Raw genomic sequence first — 15,278 nt, 5'->3', positions numbered from 1 at the left:
AAGATTCAACATTTCATTTAATCTCTCTCTCTCTCCCTCTCTCTCTCTCTCTCTCTCTCTCTCTCTCTCTCCCTATCTCTCTGTGTGTGTGTGCGGGTGTATGTGTCTGTTATCCTCACAAATTATCCTCACAAATATACAGTAAAACAACCAAAATTCATCAAATCAACTGCAAAACTATTCTGCAATAGAGCGCTTGTTTATTGCGCACCAACAGGTCATTGTAATGCATAGTAATAATATTAAGAACATACCTTGAAATCTCTTTGTCCGTAGAAGAAATTGGAAAAACTATAAGGTGAAGGTTATTTTACGGAATTTATCATGCTGCTCAAAAATCGCCGATTTTAATTCCAACTGCACGATCGGGAAACTTTATTTGTAATTAACCACTTTATTCATCCAATTAAATCAGCGACTGCTGATCTGAGAAAAATATGCCCCCCCCTCTTAAAAAGTTGTCACAATAGCTGTCATTGAGGAGTTAATACTCCAAAGAGCAACAAGACGCGCATCTCCAACAGGTCCTCCCGCGCGTCCCCAGAAGAAGAAGAAAAAAAGAAAGGAAAAGTCCCGCTAAAAGCTTCAGGCGGAAAGGCGCACTTCGAATGCGCGCGTATGTGCGCTCGTTGGGATGACAGTGGAGGCGTGCGAGTTTGTGTTTGAGCTTCGGAAAAGGGACTGGACTGAAGTGAACTCTGAGTGACGCTCAGGCAGAGGGCTTTTTTTTTCCAAGGAGGAGCTTTCTGGAGAGGCAACAAGTTAAATCTTGACGGACTGCATGGTGAACATCGTCCTGAGGAGATGCGATAGAAAACTTTACAACTTCTCAGCCACATATATTGTTATTATCAGCGAGGACTTATCAGCTTTTCCTCAATTGACTTCACTATGTATTCAATTTCTATCTCTGGGTCTATAGATGTTAAAACTGTTGAAGAAGCACTAAAATATATTCCTGGATTATTATTTCATTTATATTGTTTAATTAAATAGTAAAAATAACCTTTTTTTCCCCACAAAGAAATGTCATGTGACCTCTTGCAGTTGTAAAATTCCCAGAATAAGAGCAGACACAGCGGCAGCTGTATAGTCCTAAAATCACATACAGTATCTTTAAATCGAACATGGGTTTAACAAGTTGTGTTGCTGCTTAAGATGGATCATTATCTGTACTGTACTGCTGTAGCGTGCCCCCCCCCCCCCGCCCATGCCTAGACAATTCCATCTCATTCAGCATGCAGTAATCCTGAAAATGTGGGCAAACACCCCACAATGAGCAAACCTCCTTCTGAGAGACTTAAATAAAGACGTAACAAAAATAGACGGATGCTCTTCAGCTGTTGTCTCCTGTAAACGCAGTGACCCCCCCTCCCCCCCATCCCATCAACCTGCAGGGCCTGCCTTTGTGTTTGAGAAAAACAACAGTGGCCCCTTCCGCATGCAGTTTTAAACATTGTTGTTAGGCGTCGCATGCAGGACAGTCTCGGTTAAAGTCTGTTCATATACATGAGCTGTCCCATGGAAGAAGAATGTTTTTTGTTTTATCTCCGCGCCCTGGGGGGGGGGGCAGCAGTGCTGGAGAGCAGCAGATGTGAGAAAAAAGGTCGGCGCTGAACTGTATTGTCACATCAGCTGCCTGAATAATGGATTGTAAAATTAATCTTGAATGACTATTTAGCCTCCAGCCTGACAGCCGACAAGTGAGCGTTTGTAAATGTCTTTGAAGTTGTCGTGTAAATGCCTTAATATCACCAGCAAATTTCTCTTTTAGTTTTCCACACATGGCCCAGTCTCACACTCTAAACCTTTATTTTCTGCAGCTGAACTGAATTGAATCCCTGTAACTGTCTGCAAAAAGCATTAGGCCCAGTCCCAACTCACTTCATTGCAATACTCATCCCTGTATTGGAATGTGTTGGATCATTATAAATGAATCACTCTCTGTCACACTGGAGGGGAAGAACCAATGAAGTCATATACAATACCGATGGTTCTATGGGGCCGGAAATGAATGGAGTCAGAAATGAAAGAGGAAAAAAAAAACTTTCATTCTACTACAGACAAGCTAGATAATGATTAAATGAATCAATCAATGACCGGACGGCAAAGTCAGTCATCTAATCAATGAATGAATGACTGACCTGATGAATTACTGCCTCTACACTTCTTCTCACTCCCACTTTTATAAATCAAGTTCCATTCTGCTGGTCATCACTGCTCCCTATCTGGTTCTCTGGGGTTCGCTGCTATTTAGGTCAGCTAATTGAGTGCTGAGTCATGTGTTCAGGAAGTAAACAAGTCCTGTAGAGATGAGACCAGATTGCTGATACATAATTTCAAATCTTTGCATTATGCATTCCCTTTGATCTGCTTTGATTCATGAATAAACTCTTTAAAATTTTCCTCTTGAAATAATCATTGTATTTTATAACTCGTGTTCATCTAGCTTCGGTCTGTAGATTATTAAATTTGAATTCTTATCAGTTATTTTCTCTAATTATATTTATTCTTTAGTGTGGAGGGGGAAATGGAAAGTGAAGCTGCAGAGCTGCATGTACATAGGTACATACGGTACCAGTAATCGCTGGCTACATGTCTTTTATGTTGCTGTTTCTTGGCAATAAGATGCCTTGCAAAATGTAAACATAATGCAGGAAAATGAAAACAATAATCATTCTCAAATGGGGTCCCCTCTCTGTTGAGGTCAGAACAAAAAGTGAAAAGCGTGACAGAGAGATCAGTAAGGGCAGGAAGCTCAGATCTACTATTGCACTTTCAGCTTGTGCCGGGAGGGGTCCCCACAGCAAATCAACCTTCTCCACTTCACCCTGTCCTTTGCATCGTCCTCCCCAACACCAGCCACTCTCATGTCCTCCCTCACTACGTCCATGTATCTTCTCCTGGGTCGACCTCTAGCCCTGTTCCCTGGCAGTTCCATCCTCAGCATCCTTCTACAGATATAGTCCCTGTCTCTCCTCTGGACATGTCCAAACCATCGAAGTCTGTCCTCTCTGACCTTATCTCCAATCCAATCTAATCTTGTCTAATTTCTAATCCTATCCAACCTGGTCACTTCCAAGGAGAACCTCAGCATCTTCATCTCCTCCACTTCTAGCTCCGCCTCCTGTCTTTTCCTCAGAGCCACTGTCTCTGCCGCCCATCATGGCTGGCCTCACCACTGCCTTGTAGACCTTTTCAGGAAGCTAAGATCTATCTTTGGAGAAGAAAAACGAGAACTTCAATTATGTTCTAACCTCAGGCTCCAAGCAAGTTGAGGCTGTGGGCTCATAAACAGCGTTTTAAAGGCAGAAACAGGTTTCCCCGTTCAGACCTTCACTGAAGTCAGCATTCCTGAATGGCCAGCTTGTTGCCTGCATAGCACTTTATACTGTACACTTCAGCGATAGTGTTTTTCCATTCAGCTCATGATGCGGGGGGAAATGCAATAAACACACATACAGTTTATGCAAACAGAATCCCACCTGAATCAACAGTGTGTTCTGGACATACATTAGATGTAAAATGTTAACAAACAAACATTTAGAATTAGTTTCCACAAATACAATATTACATCCTAATAGCCAGTGTATGTTTATAGTAGTGTTAAAGTATGGAAACCATGATTAATGGTTTGAAACTAGGATTAGTTTTTGTCAAGACCTTTTGACATCTGCTGTATTGATGGCAGTTCACCCTGCTGTAGTCTAACTTTGTCCCCTCAGTGCCTAAAGGGCATATTGGGGCACAAAGACCAGGACCTTGTGGTCTATTATTGATTCAAGGCTCCAGCATCCCAAGGGGGTCAAAGGCTTGTCTTGTTAAACGAGAGCCTGGAGCTCAGCAGCCGAGTCAGCAGCAATGTCAGGGACCCATGAGGCTGATGATGAAATAATGATCACCAGTGATCTGGCTTTATTATTTCTCATCTATCTCTGTTAAAAGATGTGAGTTTTAGACTTGCTGATTAGGCTAACCTCCATTTGGACTCGCTGCTGCCTGTTCTTTCAAATAATGATACGAAATGTAAATTATTTGTCTCTTTTCAATGATTCCTTGTGGCAGTAGAATAAAAATCCAACATATATGAGTAACACTTGACATCAGTCTGAATCTACAGCAAACAAAAGCAGTTTTTATTTAGAGTCACTGGTCCTTATATGTGTCTGTACACTATTTAGGGGTCGACTTGACAGTATTACAGCCAATCAGAGCGCTAGATGTCTGTTTGGTGGTCATGGTCTGTGGGTCACAGTTTAAACCGCAACATTTTGGTAGGTTGTAATTCATGCAGAGTACTCGTCCAAGTGCTTTAAGTTGTTTTCTAGTCAGTAAACAGTCACAGGTTTGAGGATTGCTGTCCTATATGGCCTATTTGTGAAGTGTAATCGTTTGTAGCTCTGGACAGAACATGTATTTTCTCTCAACATATAGAAAATATCATAACATATAAACCATGAACAATCAAAAAATGACTCAAAACATTTATTCTTATCTCTGTAATACAGATTATGGTCCGCTTTCATTGGTCTATTATTATTATTTTGTTATTTATTTTATGAAATGGCAAAATGTCACAAAGCAGCCAAACCTGACACCTTTTGAGAAAGTGAAAAAGTGACTCCGAATCAGCTAAAATACCCAGAGCCACCCTATAATCAGACAAACGATGATCACAGAAACTCTCCCATCTTAACTTTGCTGAGGTTTCACAGTTAAAACAATTTCCAATGTAAAACAAGATTGCTTAGAATTTGCAGAATCATTTGGTATTTTAGGGATCAAAGTGGAACTCAAAATAATTACATTATACGAGACTAAATGACTTTGTGGCTTAAGAGTAATAGAGAATATTTAACAGCAGGATGATTAAAGAGTTCATGAAATACACAGTGAAATACCTTAACCAGGGATTTAGTATCAGTAGGAGTCATAACAGGACATCAGTACGATATACTGAAGTTATCTATCTTATAACTTATAGTGCAAGGATGATTTAGCAATTTTTTAAAAATGCAGGTTCACTTAATAAATTCACAGAGGTAACTAACAAGTCCCACTTTTGTTTTCATGGACGGTATCTAGAGGTGATCTGTGTTAACCTCATGGAGGTTTGGCATGAAATGGTTGTAATTTGGTGCATCTGGGCTCCTGACGCACAAAACAGCGCAGCAAGAGGAAGGTAAAGACTAGGAGCAAGAATAAATGATGGAGAGAAGATTTTGAGTGATCATTCAGGGAATTGGAGGTCTATTATCGGCTGATGGACAATAACATTAGAAGCTGAAGGCAACAGTATCTTATACCATAACGCCGTACCCTCGAGAAGACTCGAGATTTGAATGGTGTGAAAATGACAGAAAGAGCTTTAAGGGAGGCTCTGGCCACCAGCTGTCAGGCTTTTGTTACATTTGTTCTGCTCAGTTGTATTTAAGCACATATAAGTGAAAGGATAAATAGTTGGATTCCCTCCTCGGATAACTTGTACTAGAAAGGAAAATTAACTGCAGGCCTGTAGGGGATCAGCAAAGAATGTCTTTCAAATGCCATAAATTAGAACACAGACTCCCAAAGGTCGACACGGCTGCGTCCTCCCATCTTCACATCCTTGGAGCTTTATGGCACTGACTGAAGGGGTCAATGGCAGGGAAGTAATCAAGCAACGGAGACGAAATTGGAGAAAGTAACACTCTGGTGGGACATGCTGGGCCGTCCTTCCATCACAGCACTCTGCTTTTCTGTTGCTGTCCATAAATGTTTCTGCATCAGTAGCTCATTAAAAGGGTTGCACATGATTTCATTAGATTCTGACAGATGCAATCTACATAAATCACTTAATATTGTGTTAACTTGCTCTAATTAGACTCATGAATTACTGGGGGCAACTGTATGAAAGATGATTTAACTTCACTGTGATCTTTTTTTTGCTGAAGTTGTTATATTGATGCTCATTTTATATTTTCTGACAAACCAAAACAATCAACAAATCACATAATAATTCATTATATGGTGGAAATGTTGCCTTTTAATCTGCAATCAAATGTGCCAATTATCTCCGGTTAAATTCTTCAATTCAAAGGCAGTATTTAATGGGATTCGTCAGTGGCTGCTAATATTTCACAACCATTTGCTAAATGGAGATTTATTTATTCCTTTTTTGGGGGGGTGGGGCTAACTGAGACTGACTTGCAAACTCGCAAGCCATTTATCTGATCTAGTAAACCTGGAGCTGCTTATCACCACCACCAAAGAACAGCAATAAATCCCCACTGAACCTTACACATTAGAGCTCGCACCATTATTTCTTAATAAGAGACTTTAAAGAGACTCCTCAGACAAGCAAAGCAGTGTAAGCCATTTTAGTTCATCTGGTTTTGCCTAAAATTGTCCACTCAAACAAAGTGTAAAGTAAGTCTTCTTAATTACCCCGTGTTTTGTAGGGACTATCTGCTTTAGCTATTTACACAGCCAATTACTCCAATTGCTGCAGTTTAGTGCTCGGGTTCATAAAGTCCACTCACATGGAGGCGTGAGTAAGCTGTTGGCCTAAATGGCTCAAACGTTTGAATCTTGTAAAGGTTTTTTTGTCCCTCTAGTCCCCGCTGGTCTTGTTTTCTGTACTTCACACAGGCTAAAGTCAGAGCAGAGGATTTCTTAAACTAATTCAACTAACTCCGGAAAGAGAAAAACAAAGTCCCTCTGACTGTAATTAACACTGGAATGACATAATTGGGCCTAATCTTGTTAAACCACATTTATGCAAGCCTCTTGTATTGGCTATTTAGTTGGCCAGCATAGAAGTATGTTTGCCCTTTTACTTTAAATTACTGAAGGAGAAATGTGGTCCTTTATTGACACGCCGGCCGTAATGGGCCCTTCTGTATTGAAATCTCTTCGCTTGAGCCAGTAAAGGGTTCAGTGCTGAATATATGACCACATAAAAACAGGTCATTTGGTTTGACCACAGCCTTCCTGGCACTTAATTTGCACAGACTTTAAATTCTAGCCATGTCTAGAATGTTAAATTAACTAAATTAAAGCCTGAGTATAGGACTATTTTTAAGTTGAATTTTTGGACTCTTTGAAAATGACAGCAGTGGAAGAGATGTATAAACTGGAAATAAATGTTTTTTTAACAACTTGCCATCCTAATTTATCTTAAGCTTACTTAAATAAAATGCCTGATCAGCCAGAGAAAACCTCTGATTGGTCATTTTAATGTGTCTCACTTCCTCTATATCACATGACACAGGCAGCGGAGCAGAAGACAGCAAACATACATGACATGACATATGTACATTTTACAAAGGCACCACCAGCTGACACATGTTCTGCCCTGAGGGTCACCCTGACAACATCTGGAATCATCTCAGTGAGACACTTTGTCTTTGACCCGTCACACAAACATCGACACCTTGTCATGTATTGGTGAAAAGTGGCCTGTAGCATGTCGAAGACTCTAATTAAACCAATTCCAGTGTCACACAGAAGTATTTCACCTACTTAGTGCATAATTCATGACTGGCATGGTCATCACTAGACCATAATTTTTATTCTGCAGTTTTAAAGACACAAATGGGATGCTACACTGCATCCTAATGTGCATTCTGCTGCATGAGTGGGTCAGACTGAGTTAGAACACGATCCAACTGACTGAGCTGCGTCGTGAAGTTTTCTTATTTTTCCAAACATCCTGGCATTCATGAGTTAGCCGTAGTCACGTTTGTCTCAAGTTAAAGAGACTTGCGAGATTGCAATACCTTTATGTCATCCAGATGTTCCAGCATTTGGAACAGCTCAGTGAACTTGCAGACAGAATGGTAACTGTACCGATACGGCTAAGTAGGAGGCGGTCACTGGCCTCTCAACGTGCTGCAGTTCTCTGGGTGTGTCACAGAAATCATTCATGCATTCTGCTTCAACTGGACAGCTGTCTTCTGATGTAGCCGCACGATACTCATGCCATTTTGTGTTGTACGACGAGCATATATAAATACATATATTTATATATATGTATTTAAAGGCAGGCAATGTGTAATAGGTCACAATATGTTAAAGGTGAAGGGTAGAGACAATGCTTTGGCACGAACATGTAGCTGAGGTAATGCAGATACAATCAAATGGACTTTATATGAAGCAAATTATATTTAGATGAAAAACAGATCTGCTATTATAGGAAATCATATTTTTGTTGATAACCCGAGCTACTGATGATAAACACATGAGTCGAAAGGCTAGGAGTAGATCCCCAGGATCAAGGAATTAGGTGGTATTTACTTTATTTGGCATCAAGCAGATCCGACTATAATGACGCTATCTTGGCGACGTCACCACATATTGAGCACATTCGGCCTTTAAGAGGCCCAAATGCTGATGAATACATGAGAAGGCTTACTCCTAATTGTTTAAGCTTTAGTCGCCAAGGCGTTAGTTCAAGGAATGCTCTATCTATCTACAGTATCTGTATATATATACACTGTGTGTGTGTGTGTGTGTGTATACACACATTGATTGATTGATTGATTGATTGCATGTTTTTGGCGGTGCAACCCTGAGAGGACCCCAAGAGAAATGTCTAAACCAAATGTAACCAAACCTTTTACATTTAGTACAAAAAGCTCATATTTCAGTCTCAATTTATTGCTAAAAGTCCAGAGGTCACCAAAAGGATTAGGGTTCATCTTCTGGGAACTATGAATTTCAAAAATTGAATGAATAGTGTAAATGTTTCAATATTACACCATTTGGGAGCTCACCTCTACGCATGCTCCGGGGCCCCATATGCATATAAGCATGATGTGTTTGGTTGTACTCGGGTTCAAACAGAATTTCGGTGTGTGTTTGTAGTGTAAAAAGTGTGAAAACACAATAACAATAAAAGATCATCTTAATCTTAATTCAAATCGAATGTGGCCGACGTCATCCCCCCCAAGTCTGAAACCACAATGTGTCTCATGAAGCCTGTAAAGTTCGGGAGTACATATCAAGGATGTTTGACTTTGTTTTTCTGAAGCAAGTTGAACATTTGCAAACAATTCATTTGTTTGAATAGCTTCCAGGGCGTTTCTGCCATTAGGGAGATGAAAAAGTCAACTTAACGCCATTCTGGTAGAAATATGATCCTTCATCTTTGTACAAGAGCTTGTCCTTTAAATTAGCTCTGAGATGAAGGAAGCTGATGAAACTCACTCTGGTGGAAATACTATCCTTCATACACTTCACGAGATTGTGCTTCTAATTAGTACAGACTGAAGTTGTTCATCGATCATTCTGGCGGGCGCTGCACTTGGGCTGGATTCAAGGCAACATGGTGACTCACCCTGTGAGGACGATGATGGAAGACGCTCCTTCAGTTCAGAACCGAAGACGCCTCGGTTGAGAGGTGAAACGTCTTCAGCAAACCTTAAGGTTTACCTTAAGTCGCTACTTGACTCGTTTTTCCATCGTTTTTGTTTTCTTTATTTTTGTTCTTTGTGATTTCATTGCCAGTGTTTCACAGTGACTCTTCGAAGTGACCAAGTGGAAAATGTTCTGCAGGGCACAGTACGTTTCAAAAATGAGTGCTGGATGAGTGCTGAAGGTGTGTCAGACATCCAACAGCGTGACTTAATCAAAACAATAATAATAATAATTCAGCTGTGCATTCCTCTGCATCATTTCTTATCACAATAACCATTTAAATGTTTAATTTTCCTTGACTCCAGATCAATCAATCAATCAATCAATCAATGTGTGTGTATATATATATCTATCACATACACTGATTACATCTCAGCTTCCTTGTTGGATGCACAGGTGTAAATGAGATTCTGAGGTAAGGACTTCAGAGTTCTCATCAAAACATCATGTCTTGATAACTTCTTGACTTCTTGTGTGTGCGGAGAATAAAGAATTATCCTGAACGCCATCTCTTAAACCCCTGTGCATTGCTTGCTTTACTTCTATTCAGCCCTAGACTGATTATGTGTGTGTGTGTGTGTGTGTCCGCCCATGTGTGTGTGTTATTGTGTATCAGCCTGTTTTCAGATGTCAGGGTGCAGGAGGGCTGCAGATGCTTGTCAATCCCCTCTGACAGCGACAGGAAGAGAGAGGCAGAGATGTCAGTGGAGAAAGGAGAGAGAGAAAGAGAGAGAGAGAGAGAGAGAGAGACAGATAAAAGACAGTAAAGAGGATTCTCTCATTTCAGTGGTGGCCCTTTTGCGCTGCTTGAGGGAAACACATCAGAACTTAAATTTTCATGATGATCAAAAAGAGATTTTAGATTCTTGTCACTTTTAAATTTGCATTAACATTGCAAACAATGGAGCTTGAAGATGCGTTCCTTAATATCTCGGGTGATTATTGATCCATGTTTGTATAATTTGACACAATCATGCAGGGTGGGGACTTCTATATTACTGCTGAATTTGATCAGGATCGGATCTGGATTGCAGATACTGTCGCGATCCAAATCTTCTAATTTACTTATAATGGCGAAATTGTTGTACTGAATATTCTTTGGTGTGAATGTTGGAGGAGCATGAAGAGGAGGAACTGAGGAATGTTGGATTGGGAAGAGAGAGGGAAGAAAGCAACGGAAAAAAAGAAGGGAAGGTTAATGAGGAGTCTGACGCCCCCGGGGGAAGCTTTCCTTGGCTCCAGACATACATACAAATGCACACACAAATGCAGACACACACACACGACCACACACCCAAACACCATGATAAAACCTCAGTAAAAGCTGTTAGCCTGTAGCTTAGCTAATCATCAGGCAAACAACAAGGGACGGCTGCCCCATTCACACATTTAAATGCACTCACAAGACTAACAGGACAACAGGCACTTTTTGTATATGACACAAGAAGGCAGTGGCTGCTCAATGGTGTGGGAAGATGCCGTCATCTCCTGAAATGAAGGCGTGCTGTTGTTACGGTTGTCTCTCTGCCTCTGCGTTGTGTGTTGGGTAACATATGAAGGTCCACACACGGCTGGTTTTGTCGTCATTTACTGGATTTATACAAATAAAAGTACATTAGCACATCTCGGCATCATGGCTGCTCCTCTCAGCGTGTTCAAACGAAGTGCTGGGGGAGGGGAACCAAGAACTTGGGCAAAACCGCAGGATGGAGAGCCAGGAGGGACAAAATACTCCAAATCATCAACACCCCGAGATGTACATTAAAACAAATGAAATAAAAACGTGCGTAATTATAAAAAGGAAAACAAGACAAATACATTAATGGAAAAAAGATAAATCCCCTTTATGCAGGATTTAACTGCATCCATATTTACTCCGTTACACTGTGAAGTGGTTGTTACTAATGTGTTATTAATGGTGACTTAACAGACTTAAATGCCTTCTTTCATTTGCTTCTCAATGCTACATTTGTTCAAACTGAGATTATGAGGTACTAAAATATCTGAGCTCTAAACATTATTTCTCACACAACAATATTTGAAACTGTCCAATTTTCATCAGGTACCTGCAAAAACTAACATCTAAAAAAGAAGCTGATGAGACATCAACATAGTAGCATCGTCGCATAAGCATGTCAGAATGATGAAATTAGCATTTAGCTGAAAAACAGATACAAACATGAGCCTGTTTGTAGATGTACTGAGAACAGAAAGTCATGTACGATTTCCAAAAATGGTTCTGATTTTAGATTAGAGGGGGCCGAGGCGGGCAGGTCCAGACTCCAGACACAAAACAATCCAGCATCTTCATCTGTTGTGTGACCCAGTCGGCCAGAAATGCTGATGAGTTGAGAAAAGAAGCAGGATTGGAAAGGCCTTCTTATTCATCCTTCTTATCAGGATGACACCAAAAACAAAAAACAGGCTTCATGGGGCTTTGCAAGGGCCAAGGAGGAAACCAGTAAATTAGGAATTTGAACAGGATAATGGAATAGAATCATGCATTTACTTCTATTAACATTCCAAGATGGGACTTTTTTTTCCGCATCTCTATCAATTAGACGGAAACAGCTTGACAGGTGTCCACGAAACGCGCCAAGTTAGGATAATAATTGGAATTTGGTTTGATTTAATGGAATGGATTTGCTCGACTGAACTTCTAGTCTATTTTCCTCTCTGTGTGCAAAAATATTAAGGCAGCACTGTGTTGAATACCTGCCTAAAATATAAATCACCTTTTGTGTCTCGTCCATTTTCCCCACCTGAAATTATGACTGTTCCGAACACCATGAGCACTTCAGTCAGAAATGGTCAGCCCTTCATCCTCGGGTCTGTTTTCTGGCCCGAGTACCTCGAGCTCTCTGTAATTATTGCATTTCCGTATGTATGGCAGCCTTTGAGAGAGAGTTGGAGTGCATTCATCGCATAAACAGTCTTCCCAGATGTATCCATTTCTGTGGGCATGGTCTTCCACAGAAACTTGCCCCACAGCCTTCCTAAGTGACCCAATTTTTATCCCTGACTATTTTTGTTAGGCATCTCACAGCAATAATATAACAAAGGGCCCATTTCATTAAGTTAAGACAGAGAATCAAGGCTTTATAGGTTAAAACTTGTACATTCAATTGTTTTAAACTTTGTTTCTGCAGTCCCAGCACCTTTAATTCGTGAAGTTTAGCCCTTTGCTTCTTTCCTATAGGCTTGAGAATGAAAATGTCACTTTGCGAGTGACATTCGAAGGCAGCGTGTGAAAGTGAGTGTTTGTTAAATGTCAGCAGGCAGTGGGTGTGTGTGCATGTTTGTGCTTTGGTGGAGAGCATGCTTTGCAATCTTTAACCAGCTGGAGCAAAGAGAGGAAAACTTCAGCAATGTGGTGTGAAGTCACTGCTGCCACCCGCCCACATGCACATAAAGTTAGGCTGCATGGTGTGTGTATTACCAATCCACCTAAACATGAGGCAAACAGAAGAACAAAGGAAGCATAGAGGCTAATGAGGTGTGCTTCTATTACAAACCATATAAAGAAAGAGCCCAATCCAAACCAGCAGTTCTCACATTTTGGGAGCTGACGTTCGTTTTGGCAACCGTCCCCCACAGCAAATAAAAGCTTTCTTAAATAAAGAGCAGCAGTTTATTGGTAGTCAACATTTATAAATCGTTTGATACTGGAAGAAAAACAGCAAAAGTGTTGCTTCCAGTTTAAGTGAGAGCTTCTAATAGATATACATTCTAATAAAAATCACACGGGAAGGCTGAGCAACAGTGAATCGTTCATTATCACTGTTCGTATACGTGTGTGTCGGTGTGCGTGGGTAGAGAGAGAGAGAGAAAGAGAGACTTAAGGGTATTTCAATTTTACTTAAAATTTGACACTTATGCACTGAAATTATTTATTTACAAAGAAAAGTTTAATACATTGTGTTTGATTATTTATCCTGTACAGGCAAGATATTTAAGTTATGCCAAGTGTTTTTTATATTAACTTTACCACACACAAAAAATATGTTACAAATGATACAAAGTTGTCATATGTTTCCATTTATACTGTACATAATGTAAAAACACTGAGCTAAAATGCTAACAGTGATGTCCAAAAGCAGAGTTCAGTGTCTTCAGAGCATTTCTGAAGCGCCTCTATTGCTCTGCGGTATTCAGGACAGGGTGATATGCTGTTTGAAATCATCAGATGTGACAGGGGATTTCACAGCCAGAGCCCACAGCAATCCTGCCATCATCTGATGTTGGCAAGCCAGTGAGAGGGAAGCGGCTTCGGAAGCCATGTAAGAGGAAAAAGCCAAGAACCGGACACATCAAGGGGCTCAGTCGAGAAAGCGTGATAGAGAGATAGAAAAGATTGGAGAAGGGTAAAAGGCAAGGTCAGTATAATACTTTAGAGTGTATTAGTGCGATCTTGCATGATGTTTTGGATATTCACACACACACACACACGTTTATAAATGCCTATACACGTGCAGATCTATGAGTATGCACACACACGTGCAGGATTACCCTCATCCGGTGATAATCGCATCACATCTGACGCTCCGTTCATGACCTCTGGCTACACACTGGCTGACTCGTATGTCTGCTGAGATGAAGCAGTCACATACTAAATTAATTAAAAGTCTTTTTTCTTCCATTCCTCCACCCTTCTTTGCACTCACATACGTAAAGGACACTATAATACTTGTCAGGATGTGTAACATGGGTAGAAAAAACGCAGAAATAAAGGTTAACAGAGACTAAGAGATTAAGAATGAGGGGAGTAGAGATTTACGAAAAATGTCATTTCAGGTGAGATCAGGTCTTTTTTTTCCGCTGCCTTCATTCCTTTTATTGTCTTCGTATCTAGGCCTATCATTTCATATGAGGTTCACATATATTAAACCATATACTGCAGATATGATCATGCTAAAGTTGCTTACTGCTCGCCATCTTTCTCTGACACCAAAGATTCTCTTATCCATAAGCCTTCCATAATATAAATGAATATTCTCCCCCACACAATCCCTGTCGCTGATCTTTGTCCATGAGTAATTGAAATATACCATATGATGGGATGAGGTTTATGTTTTTTAACATTTGGCTTTTGTGATGTCTGTGTCCATCAGTCTCATCAGTTCTAGATAGTTGTTGTCTTTCTAATGTACAGCTAATCCACTTTATTTCAGAGAATTATATATATGTATTAATTTATTTATTAGCTGCGACTGAGGTTGCCTTTGTCTCCTTTATTTCTATAGATGGTTCTTATGCATCCAGTTACTGCATCGGGTTTACATTGAAAGAAGAACAGACAAATAAATGAGAGTCAGGCTAAACCCAGAAACCTCCATAAAATACGTACACAAGAACTCACGTACCCACCAGCACGTGCACACGTGCAGATAATGACAGTGTGGGGGAACAGACACAGCCACCGAACACATACAGAGACCTTCACAGGACAGACGCCCAGGCTACTGATGCGATGCAAACGAAATGCCGCAAACAGGAAATTCTCCGAGATGTCTCTCCCTTCATGTGGCGAGTCGCTGGTAGCTCGAGCTTCTCCGCAAACATGTTAATCAACAGGGAGAAGTCGGGGTATTTTTTTTGTTTCGTTTTTTGGAAGAACACAGGATTTATATCAGACTTGTGCTCATGTAAGAAAAATGTGAGAGATTGCTTCTTGGATTACAACATTGTTCTCAATTAGCAAACTCATCACCAACAAATAAGAACCAGAATATGTGAGGAAAAAAACAACAATGCATAATTATATCCTCAGCTTTAGGCTTGTTACCTCAAATTACACAAAGACATTTACTTTACCTTGATCCTTAACTGGAAGAAGGTTAAGTACACGTTTTTTTTTAATGATATCTAATGAGACAAAA

The sequence above is a fragment of the Brachionichthys hirsutus genome, chromosome 12 (assembly GCF_040956055.1).
Source record: "Brachionichthys hirsutus isolate HB-005 chromosome 12, CSIRO-AGI_Bhir_v1, whole genome shotgun sequence".
Taxonomy (NCBI): Eukaryota; Metazoa; Chordata; class Actinopteri; order Lophiiformes; family Brachionichthyidae; genus Brachionichthys; species Brachionichthys hirsutus.
Note: the sequence above shows the minus strand (reverse complement) of the source record.